The following is a 12,115-nucleotide window of genomic DNA, read 5'->3' on the forward strand; positions in this document are numbered from 1 at the left end:
GTCTAGTAGTTTAAAGTAGAAATATTTATAGCCACCAATATCAGATTCTAGAAATATAAAATGTGTTACTGCCAGGCCACTGCACTCTTCACAGTCATTTTGATGCTACATGCAGTGGCTAGTTTATTTCCTTTATGTGCTTCATCCCAAGTTTTATAACTTGTAATTATATGTGTTGTTATATTAAAAAAAGAATGAAACTACTCATTTTGACAGGCTAATGAGGTACAGAAGTACAAAATGCTAGAAGTATGTGATTTTATAGAAAATTCTACTATCATTCTTGTTTTGCAATAAACCAAATTGCGGACCTCCTAAATATGCTGTTGTCTTATAAGAAAACCATTCACAGCAGTAGCTTACTTTTCCATCAGTGATAGCCACCTCTGCTATTAAAAAAAAAAAAAAAAAAAAGTTCTGGGTTATTTTTGAAGCAGTGAAATGAGTAAACACCAAAGAAACACTCCCAAAACTGATGCTAGTTATCAAAATAAACTAGCAAAGCCTCCAAGTCATTTGAAGATATCAATCTTGCGGAGGTTATAACAATCTTAGATAGTGCCTCCTCTACCATTCATATTCATAAAACATTTTTTCACTTTTCTTGGTTATTGGCATCGTTCCCAACTAGTATCTTCTCACTTTAAGATACTCTTTGCCACATTTATACTTTAACCTAAAAACACTGTCCAGATAGATACTTTACATTGCATTTTTCAAATGCATATTTTCTTCCAAAGCACCAACTTTCCACATAAGGTAGATACCACTATCCTTCACTAGGAGATAATCTTTTTTTTTAATCAATCATGTTTATAAGCATGATTATATGTTCTATATTTAACAGCAAAGAAAAACATCGGTGACATTCTCTAGACTTTTTCTTCTTTCCTTTGATACTTTGCCTCTGACATCCTGGTGACATGAACTGTCAATATGTAAAAGAGCAGTCTCACATGTATTCCAAATCAAGAGCCATCGGACAGTCTGATCTCTGTGAAAAATAGATGAAGTGGGCTTCTAATTACAGTAACATCAAATGTAGAAGAGAAGAAACACTTGACTTCGCCTCTGAACCCCTGCTTTATAGTTGACCCACTTCGTAAAGTAGAATCAGCTGCCTCACTGTTTGCTGACATAACTGCCTCAGCTAAAGCTGCCCTATTACCTACCTCACGTAGGTGGACTTTGTCTATCTTTTGATTCAATCTGCATGTAATAATGCAAGGAGGGAATGCTCTGAAGACCAAATCTGCTCTTTATACAAGAGTGCCTCTCGCTCTCTTTCAGAATCTATCTATTCTCACTTTGAATAGAATCCAAAGAAGCCTAAAGGCAGCACAGTGTAATTACTAAGAGAACAGACTCCGGAGTTAGCCTGTCTTGAATTGAATTCCGTTCTGCTGTTTACCAGTTCTGTGATTTGGGGCAAGTTACTTAAACTCAGTGTTCTGTTGGATCACCGTAAGAGGAGGAAAATAATAATATCTTTTATAGAGTTGTTTTAAGATGAAATTAATTAAAATATATAAAACACCTAGAACTGTGCCAGGTACATAGGTTTTTCTTATTATTATTTCTGAGTCAATAAAATATTATAAACAGCAAGAAAGAAGAGGGGCAAGGGCTTCTGGAGGCATCCGCACTGAGACCAGCAAGCCTTACCAAAAAGTCTAATAGTAAACGGAGGGAGTAGGGGTATTGTCTAAATACAGACATAAGAGCTGGTGATACCGAGTATGGGAATAAAAGTCTGGTGAGTATCCAAGGGTACCACTCTCTTGCATTACAATAGAGTAGTGAAAGTTTATAAACTTTCACTTGAGGAACTTGAACCATCATGTCCAAGGACATCTATTTCAGCTCAGTAGAATAGCTACTGTTTATTAAGATGACCCCAAGTCCCCAAGAAATGATTAAAATAGGCTCAATAACTTAATTGAAGATACGATACACTTTGAAAGATTTCTGTTCAAAAGAGCCAAATAAAAAATTTTAGCGCCTTAATAGATACATACTCAGCTATCCAAAACACCCAGTTATTCAGAAATATTCAATCTCCAAGTGGTCTTGAGAAGATACTGAGAGTGAAAACAGAATATAACACAACAAATTATCTCAATAGGAGGTATGCCAAAGATTTCTAATTGTCCCCTACCTTTTATTCTCTGGGTCTTCTTTTCAGAAATAGAAATGTCCTGAGTATAGAGGGATATGACTACCCACTTATCTAGAGACTTTATGTGCTCATCTCCATTGCAGCTCAGAGTGGCCACGTGACTAAACTCTTACCAGTAGAAGACTGTGAATGGCATCTGTTGTATAACTTACATGGTATTTCCTTACAAGAGAGTCACTTGCCTTCAGCTTTCTCTTCCTCTCTCCACAAGCCATGTAGAGAACTTGAAGCGGTTAAGCTAGCTTCCATCAGGCAGATAGAGTGGCAACAAGGAAATGGCTGAACAAAAAGACAGAGGAAACTGCGTTGTCAACTTGCGCAGGGAGTAGAGTGTCCTACCTACTGTCCCCAAACCCCATGCCAACGTATTAACCTCTGTCTCATTCAGCCAGAGCAATTTGGGGTCTTTCTTTTTTTTTAATTATTGTAGCAGACTAATATTATCTTAATAAATTTAGAGAAAGATAATAGAAATTAAATTCAAAGCTATATTGAGTGCAAGTATTGTGCAAGTCATTATGTTAGGCTCTATCAAGATGCTGAATTAATTAGATGCAAGCTCTGCCCTCAGAGACTTTACAATCCAGAAAAGATGAGCTAAGTATCCAGACAATTATATTACCATTGCTTTTAGCTAAGAGTTAGAAACAAAGCATTATGGGGTTATAGTAATAAATAATTTTATCAACTTGTACCAATACATCTTAAATCAAGAAAATCTTCACGAAGATGGGCTGTGAGAAAAGCGTACAACTGAAAGGATTTCGAAAGTAGAGATAAACAATGACAGAAAAGGAAAACAGTATGAATAAAAGCATTATAGTAGAAAAGTGCATGTGTGTTAATGTGTCATTTTAGAGTAGAGGGCAGAGTTCAAGGGCCTGTTAGAGTAGAGAGCAGGGCTCAACATGTAAGCCAGAAGAGTAAGTTTAGAAACATTGGAAGAACAATGAATTATTATAATGATAAAATATGTATTGCTCTCTATATCCAAACATTGTACTAAATGCTCTTTGTGTGCCTTCTCAATTTATCCTCAGAATAAACTCTAATCTTTATCTATCCCCTCTAGTGTGAGGAGTCTGTAAGGAATTTAACAGGAAACGGAAATTCTGAAGAACTGTAAGAAAGTGAATGGCACCCTCTAACCGGGCTTCAGGACGGCTAATCACACGTACAAGTGTACGGTGCGGGATGTAAAGGGGAACAATGAGAATATTTCGCGTGTGTGGCAGCACTGAAACTGGAAGAGAGAGGGTGGACTCGACATTATAGAGAACTTGGCAAGTAATTATGTGATTGTGCAAAGAGTCATTTGAAAAGGGCAGTGGCAGAATAACCCTAAAGTTTAGAACCTGAGCCCTGAAATTAACAAAATGAGTTAGGTGTTATTATTAACAAAATACTAGTGGTAATGAGGTGCACCGGACTTACTAAGATGTCGATGGGGTCCATGCAGAGCATCTTTGCTTTCTCAGTGCCATGACTTATTATGTGACTTTATAAAACTGGCTTAATATTTATAAGTCTGTTTTCTTCTCTGAAAAATAGAATAATAATATCCAACTCATAGACTTTATTTGAGGGTTAAATAGTATTTTTTTTTAAAAAAGGTACCTAGCACTGTATAGCACACAGTAGGCTCTGGATGGATGGATGGATGGATGGATGGATGGATGGATGGATGGATGATGGATGGAATGGATGGATGGATTGGATGGATGGATTGGCGGGGGGTGCATATAAACTGAAGGTGTGAGAGTTGATGAAATCATCAAAAGAGAAAAAAAAGGTTTCAAGGCAAGAATCTTGGGAAATATTTTAATACACAGTAGTAGAGACGGGGGCCAGTGAAAAAGAGGGGTAAATACGAGTGAGGTCCAAGGAAATGAAAAATGAGAGAAAGGAAAATTCAAAGAGAGGAGGGTCAACATGGCAAATGCTGCTTAGAGCATAAAAAGGAGTTGAAATCTGAGAAAAAAATAGTATTGTTTTTAGTGACATAGTCAAGAGAATGGAGTTTATAAGGAAATGGAGACTTAAATGTGTTTATCAACATATGGGAAAGAGTTGGCAGAGATAAGATTAAACTTACAAAGGAAAAAGAAAAATCAAAGGAATAACATCTGAGAGAAAGATCAGGAACACAGATGGGAAGATCGGCCTCTGCTAGGAAGAGGGGTGCACTTTCTTCATGGAAGGAAATGAGAGAAAATAGGAAGAATGAGGAAATTAAGACATGAAGGCAACTCTGTATCCGGAACAACCTCACTTAAGCTGGCTTTTTAATAAAGTAATGTCATCTACTGAAGGGAAGCGAAATGGATAAAATTAAATTAAAGATCTGAAGAGATGTCCAGTGGTTTTTTTTTTTTTTTTACTGGTAAAGGGCATTTATCCAGTAAAGGACATTATTTCTTAATGTTTCCACTTTAATATTTTATCGAATCCATATTTCTCCTCAAAGCATTCATTTTCCTAATATTTAAAGAAAGTTTTTAGAGAGAAGAATCTTGAATAACTGAAATGAGTCACTCCCAGCCATTTCCATTCTTTAATATCAACTTTATGCATAAAAAGAATAAATGGTGGTAGTGGTAGAAATGGAACCAAATTGCACAGCACCGTTCTGAAATATTCGCCTCCCTACAGAACGATTATAATGCAATTTTCGTAGATCTCTTTTCTATATCCACTGTACTAGATTGAGCAATATCACTAAAAAGTCATATATCTACCCAGAACTTCAGAATGTGACCTTGTTTAGATTTTTGCAGATGTACTTAGTTAAGATGAGTCATACTGGGTTAGGGTGCACCCTAATCCAATGTGACTGGAGTCCTTATATGAAGAGAGAAATCTGGACACAGACACAGACATGGGAGGAAGACATGCGAGGACAGAGGCAGATAATGAAGTTGTGTTAGCACAAGCCGAGGAATGCCGGGGGCTCTCAGAAGTCGGAGGATGCAAGAAAGGATCTTCCCCTACCAACTTCTGGGGGAGTGGGGCCCTGACAATATATTGCATTTGAACTCTGGCCTCCAGAGCTTAGAGAATAAATTTCTGTTGTTTAAGCCACACTGTTTGTGGTGCTTGTGGTGGCCCTAGGAAACTTACATACTTACCGAAAAGAAAAAAGGAAGTTAAGCCCTGTGACTGATGGCTGCTTCCTACATTAGGCCTCATAAGGATCACCCAAATATCAAAGGAACCATTTTCTACCAGAGCTCAGCTTTGTTGAGCCTGCATCCCTCTGCGGAAACATCAGAAAAATATTTCTTAAGCTGTCATTGTACACAGAGTAACAGTCTATCTGAAAGCCCTGAAAAAAGTGACAGGGAGTGGACATGAGGGAAAAAAGCATTTTAAGATTCATTATATTAAAAAATCACCCAATCACCATTAGTCCCAAGGTTCTAGAGGTCAGTCAAATGAGAATGAGAACTAATCACTCAGAATAACCAATTGGTAGAGAAAAAAATAATAGCCTAAGGCCATAGTACAAGTTCCTTTAAAAGGAAAGACAGCCAGTTGGAACACTGAGCCTGGAGCAATGCACAGTGATGAAAGCAAACAAAGTGTTAGGGTTCCCTCTGAAAATCCTCCATAACACATCAAAAGGAATCACAGGTGCACCAACTGCCAGAGGGAGCAAAAAGGACAAAGGCCCACTTCCTGTTTGAAGACTGTGTTGCTCAATCTTACCACATGTTTGGATAAAAAACAACCTGACTCTACGCTTCGAGCCTATAAGGTATCACAGGAGGAACTAAATCAAAATTTAGAGATCGAGGTCTCTTGATTGTGATGCAATTACTCTGGAGAGATGATGAAAAGATACTACAAAGAGCCATAGAATAGCAAAAGAAAAACTTCAGATCTAAGCTTTTCCCTTTTCTTGAAACCATACAATTGATAGGAAATAAAAGGAGAAAACTATTCCTTTTTTATTTAGAGAACTCCTGGGAAATATGCTGTCTTTATATGTACAAAGTAAAAATATATATATATGTAATGGAGTAGAAAGAGCCACAGTATGAAGAAGTTATGGGGATATCATTTGAAAGAACACTAAAATTTGATTTGAAAATGGGCTGGAATCATTGTAGTCTTCTAAGGCTTTAAGTAGCAAGATCAAAATGACTTCAGAAAAATACTTCCTACTGCTGTGAGCGCGATAATTTAGAGAACAGAGAAGATGATAAAGAGAATTTGAACATAAGGCAGTTGGGTACCCAGACTGGGTTATGTATGTAAAAGACCAGGACACAGAATTCAAAGTGGATTAGATGAAAGAGATCTGCACTTAGATCTGCATTCCTTCCAAACACTCCTCAACCAAAACATCCGATATTTTCTCCTCCCACCCTCTAGTAGATAGTCCATCAATCCTTTGCCTACGATTTATTGATCCCAATAACCTTTCATTGTCTCTCATCTCCATCATGTCCTCACTTCTCTGCTACACACATTAAGTAACATAGTTCTTAATTATAATCACTCCTTTCCACATAACTCCCAACTCACTAGTCCTCTCTCTTTCCATTATACTCGCCTGGCTAAATCCCCGTGGTCATTAAGGCCAACTCCCCATCCTCGAACCGGACAACTGAACGGAGCTGAAGAAAAACACGCAAACAGTTCTCACTCTTCTTCCTCTTACTCCAAACATCTGACCTCAAGAGGACCCTTGCCCAGCAATCTGTCTGTCTTCCTTGTCTATTCACTCTCCCACTCGGACCATGATTCCATGCCTTCTCTGACCTCAAATCTCAACACCATCTCCCCTCAGCTGATAATCTTGCTTCCTATTTCTCTGAAAAGACAGACGAAATCATAAGAGAAAATTCTCAAGCCCCCATCACCATATCTGCTTTTATATCAGCCTCTCTTCTTGATGCTAGAAATGAACAACCCATGCTCTTCTCAAAGTCTAAGCCTTCCTCTTATCTCTAGGTTCAATCACTTCTTACCTACTCAAAGACATCACTCTAGCATTTATCCTTCCTCTTTTCCATTATCATTTTTCCTCTTTCCTGGGTTATTAACTTTAGCACACAATCACATTACAGTATCTTTTTAAAAAACAAACTCGGCCTTGTTTCCATTCTCTTCTTTAGTTATTGCCTCTTTTCTCTATTCGACTATTCAGAAACTTAATTTTATGTCCTGAACTTCATTTTCTCCTTATCTCGCTTCACACAGGTTTTTGCTTATACTGCTTAATAGAAACTGTTTATGTCAGGTCGCCAATTGCCACAACAGTGTTACGTGCAATGACAAATTCTTAGTCTTCATCTCGTCTATCATCAGCTTTTAACAATCGTTCACTCCCCATTTGGAACACTTTCTTCACAACGCTTCCGGGATGCCAGGTCCCCTTGGTTCTCCTCCTGCTGATGGTCTTTTTGATTTTTCTTCCTGTCCACCCTAGCATATCAATATCGTGGTGACTCAAGGCTCAGGCCTCAGACCTCTTCCCTCTTCTATCTACCAACTTTCAAAGGTGATAAAATCTAATCTAATGGTTTTAAAATCATCTATCATGTATAACTGCCAAATATATGCAAAAGAATGAAACTGGACCCCTATCTTACGCTGTTCACAAAAGTTAACTAAAATAAATAGAAGATATAAATGTAAGACCTGAAACCCAAAAACTCCTGATATTGGTCTTGGCAATGATTCTTTGGATATGACATCAAAAGCATAAGCAACAAAAGCAAAAATCAACAAGTGGGCCTACATCAACAATCAGAATTGTAGTATATGCTATATTTATGAGATGTTGTTGGAGGAGCCGAGGTAAAAATAATTAATACTTGAAACCCAAGTTGCTATATTTTTGTCACCAATGTCCTGTAAATAATATCCTAACTCAAATCTCCTGTAACTATGTTTCTTCTTGGTATTCTTGTAGGCCCATTATGTTGCAATATATAGAGATTATGCAATGAAGGAAAAAGTCAATGGGATTAAAAAGTGCAAATCAAAATTGGCTTTGAAATACTTATTAATCTAATAATTCTTAATGCGCTTAGTGATCAGAAAACAATCACAATTTTTTCTTCTAACACTTGATTTAAACACTGTTTCCCACAAAAAAGCTGCTCCTAGCAATATACAAGGCGAAGATATTTGTGAAGAGATGTTTAATCTCACCAGCGATTTGACAAATTCAAATTAAAGGGACTATTTTTTGACATAAATTAGCATAGGTGTTTATAAACAAAAATATCCAGTGTTAGTGAGGCCGTGGCGGGAGTATAACTGGAGTAATGTTTCTCTATAGAGACTGATGAGAGAAAGGAGGAAAGAAACAAGAGGGAGGGAGAAGAGAGAATCATTAAAGGCCTTAGAAAGGGCCCTTGCTTAATTGATTCCAATTACTCAATGTACCCCAACAAAATAAAGATGTACATGATGATTTAGCACCATTGTTTATCATCTTGAACATTTAGAAACCACACAAAATTTACAAAACAATATGGAATTGGTTAAATAAGCACAACGCGTCCCTAAAACACCACAAATGTCTTAGGTGAACATGTAACGACATGGAAAGATGACCCTTGTCCGCTGTTAGGTGAAAAAAAAAGGTTATCGAACAGTATGTATAATGTATAGTTTGAGTCAGAAAAAGAGGATAAGAAAAACTACGTGCTCAAAATGAATCTCTCTGGCGTGCTATTAGGTTTTTCCCCTGCTTTTTTGCTTATCTATTTCCTAAACTTTCAACAATGATAAATGTTTTTGTAAAAAAGAGTAATATTTTCTCTTTAATCTACTTTACACTTTTAAAAGCTCACTGACTTCTACACATTTATAAATACAATTTGTAATGCTTTAAGCTGATACGTATCCTTGCAAATATGTTCTTGGTTTCACACATACATGTTTTCTCGACTCATCAATTCTCACGTGAACTTGTAAGTTCCAAATGTCAAGGGCGATTGTATCTAATTGTTTAAACTTCCTGATGCCTAATGAAGTAATGTGCATAAAAATTACACATAATAATATTTATTGAATACATGAATCAGAAATATGCGATGGAAAGAGGCCTTAAAAATTAAAAGTATATGAGTGTGTTTGAATTGCTGTTGTCTACACTCTAAATATATTTGATTAATATTTCCTAAATCAAACCTTCATCTATTTTACCCACCAATACTGTACCTGCTTCAACGCTATCACTATTTGAGACTCTCTCAGTGCCTGAGTTCAAACCTTTGCTCACAAAAGCATCTCCAGAGCTCTGGGTCCTGCCTACTAGGTTGGTCTGCCTGCCAACTTTATCATTGCTGAAAATCATGGTTCAATGCACCTATTACACTTCTGAAAATATTTCCTGTATGTATGTTATACATGTGCTAAATCACATACGTAAAATATACACATCACGGCATTTTTACAATAGCAAGATTGGCCATAACTTAAATGTTTATTAATAGATGTGTAACTAAATAGATTATACTCCATGAATATATGCCACCTTTAGAAAGAGTAAGGCAACTTTTTGTATGTACTGTTAAGAAACTGATCTTGTAAAGTGAAAAAAGCAAAATACAGAATTATGTATATGTACAGGATGGTAGCATGTGTTTATATTTATGTACATATAGACATGTATACAGTATCATCAAAGAACACACATATCCCTGGAAAAGAGAACTAGATGATAAGGGGACGGGATGAGGAAGAGATTTGTTTTTTTAAACAAACACTTTTGTACCTCTTGAATTTTGAATCCAGTGCATGGATTTCTGTTTTAATGAACATGTAAACTTGAAGCATATCTTCTGTATTGAGTGGACTTCTCGGTAGTACATATGCAAAGGAAGTGGGTACCCCATGCCTTGAGAAAAAGGTGCAGCCTACATTTATATGACCAGATGAAAGCCACTCTTATTAATACATGCTGGTGTGGAGAGCTGTTTTCTATAGAAGCAAAATTGCATAGGAGTTAAAAATTAAAGAGCCCCCCTGGGAACATAGACATTGAGATCTTGACCTCATTTCTTTTGAGATTATTGTTATCAAAAACTTTCTAATTGATCAATATAGTCCCACCGATGAGAATGACTTACAATAGTTTTAGAGAGGGACTTTGCCATTAGGGGAAAAGCAAAAAGCATCTGGACTGGTGAGCTGGATGAGAGCCAGGAGCAAATGTTCACAGTTAAAGAGCTAATTGCAGGAGGGCAGGTGGCTGGCTGTGACTTGACTCTCTTGCTGAGCCAGCCCCGGAGAGGTGCCCTTGTTTTGATTATAATGTGAGTGTGAACTAAAGAGTTAAACTTGACAGCCTTGCAAACACCACACTGAGGAAATGAGATGTCTTCCCTGGAAGTACCTCTGCAGCCTCAGCATATGCCCCACCCTCGTGGTAGAAGAGCATTAGTATTTGCCACAATACTAACATGACCACAGATAGGCTTAACACTATGGGGAGAGACCTCCAGAATATACTCTCCCTGTACTTAAACCTGCAGTGATGTCATTACACAATTATTTGAACAACATAGAAAATTGCAAGACCTTCCATTTGTAGCAGCAGCATGTGGCAGTGACAGAAGCAAAGTCATCAGAAGACCTCCCTCCTCTTTCTTCATGAGTATAGAAATCTATCCCTTAAACTAAATAAGCCCATAAAAGTTATGAGTAGTTTTTAATTTGATGAAAGAGTTGAAAACCTCATTTAAGGCACTGGACTTTCAGTAACTTGGGCACATAAATGCTCAAGCCAGTATTAATTTGAAAGATAAAATAAATATGAACTCCTTTGTACCCCAGGGTGGCGAAGTAGCCATATCAGTAACAGGAAGGTGAAGGTGGCCATATCAGTAACATAAGAAAGAAGAAAAGTGTCCATGGCTGACCTTGGGGATACGCAGGAAAAGCCAAACATCTAGCAGGGCCTCAAGAAGAACAGGACTGGAGAAGAGCTGGCCTCTCCAAGCCTGGAACTGGCAGGTGGTTCAGCGAATAAGGCCGCTGGGAAGCTGAGCATCAGGAATCTGGGTCTCCCCTTGGAGCCCCATCACTAATGCGACAGCTCCTCCATCAGTTCTTCTTTCTTCTTCTGTGACCACCCAACCTCTGCATCCTCTGTATATCTTTGTTTTATTCTCATAGCTTCCGTATACAGGTGACTTTGGCTCCATTGTGCCCATAGCTGTTTAGCTTTGGCTCCCTCTGCTGCCTCTGAACTTCTTAAACTTACATGACCTACAACAAGAACTAACTGAATAAGGTAGACTTTGCATGGGCCAAAGTTTCCACAAGAAACCATCCTCTAGTCCTCTATTGTTTCGCTGGCCTATTGTTTCGCTGCCTTTTGGTTAGATGCCCATCGGTTCCAACCATCTTGGCTCTGTGCGTGTGAAAAACCACAGGTGGGAATAAAGGGGAGAGCAGAAGAGAGCTGGGTCAAAGGCAGGCTGCCTAGGACTCCCCATCAGCAGAGTTTGAGCACAGGGCTATTTTCTTCAGAAGGGGCCGTGGACCTCTGCAGAATCCCCTGCAAGTCTTCATGCTAGGAAATTATGAGAACTTGGAAATTTCATGAAAACAAAGTCTACAGGAACTTGGTAGGCATTTATTTAAACACTGATTTTAACAAGGAATAAAAATATAGGCTATGAGTGGAATGTTAAACTAAACTCACTGTAACTCTGCATTGCTAAACAGAGTTGGCTTAGAATTTAGGAAATTAATGAATTAGTTCAAACAATTCTTTTGCCAAAAGAAAAATACTCCCTAAATTAATAGAATTTTAGGATTCTTTGCATGTCTCTTCTTGTTCCTTAAAGCCACTTAATGTGTCCAACCCCTTACTCTATGTGTTACAGTAGGTTATGATTAAACCAGAGTTTAATTTATACTCCACAATGGTGTATTCACAGCCCCTAATTAAACTATGAATTGAAT

General features: G+C 37.7%; 1 long non-coding RNA gene across 3 annotated transcripts in view; it reads right to left on the reverse strand.

The window, feature by feature from the left end:
• Positions 1-12,115, reverse strand: part of LOC120613241 (uncharacterized) — a 99,698-nt gene that overhangs the window by 22,700 nt on the left and 64,883 nt on the right. The gene's annotated exons all lie outside the window — the stretch shown is intronic.

This window comes from Pteropus medius, unplaced genomic scaffold (assembly GCF_902729225.1).
Source record: "Pteropus medius unplaced genomic scaffold, Ma_sr-lr_union100, whole genome shotgun sequence".
In the NCBI taxonomy this organism is placed as follows: Eukaryota; Metazoa; Chordata; class Mammalia; order Chiroptera; family Pteropodidae; genus Pteropus; species Pteropus medius.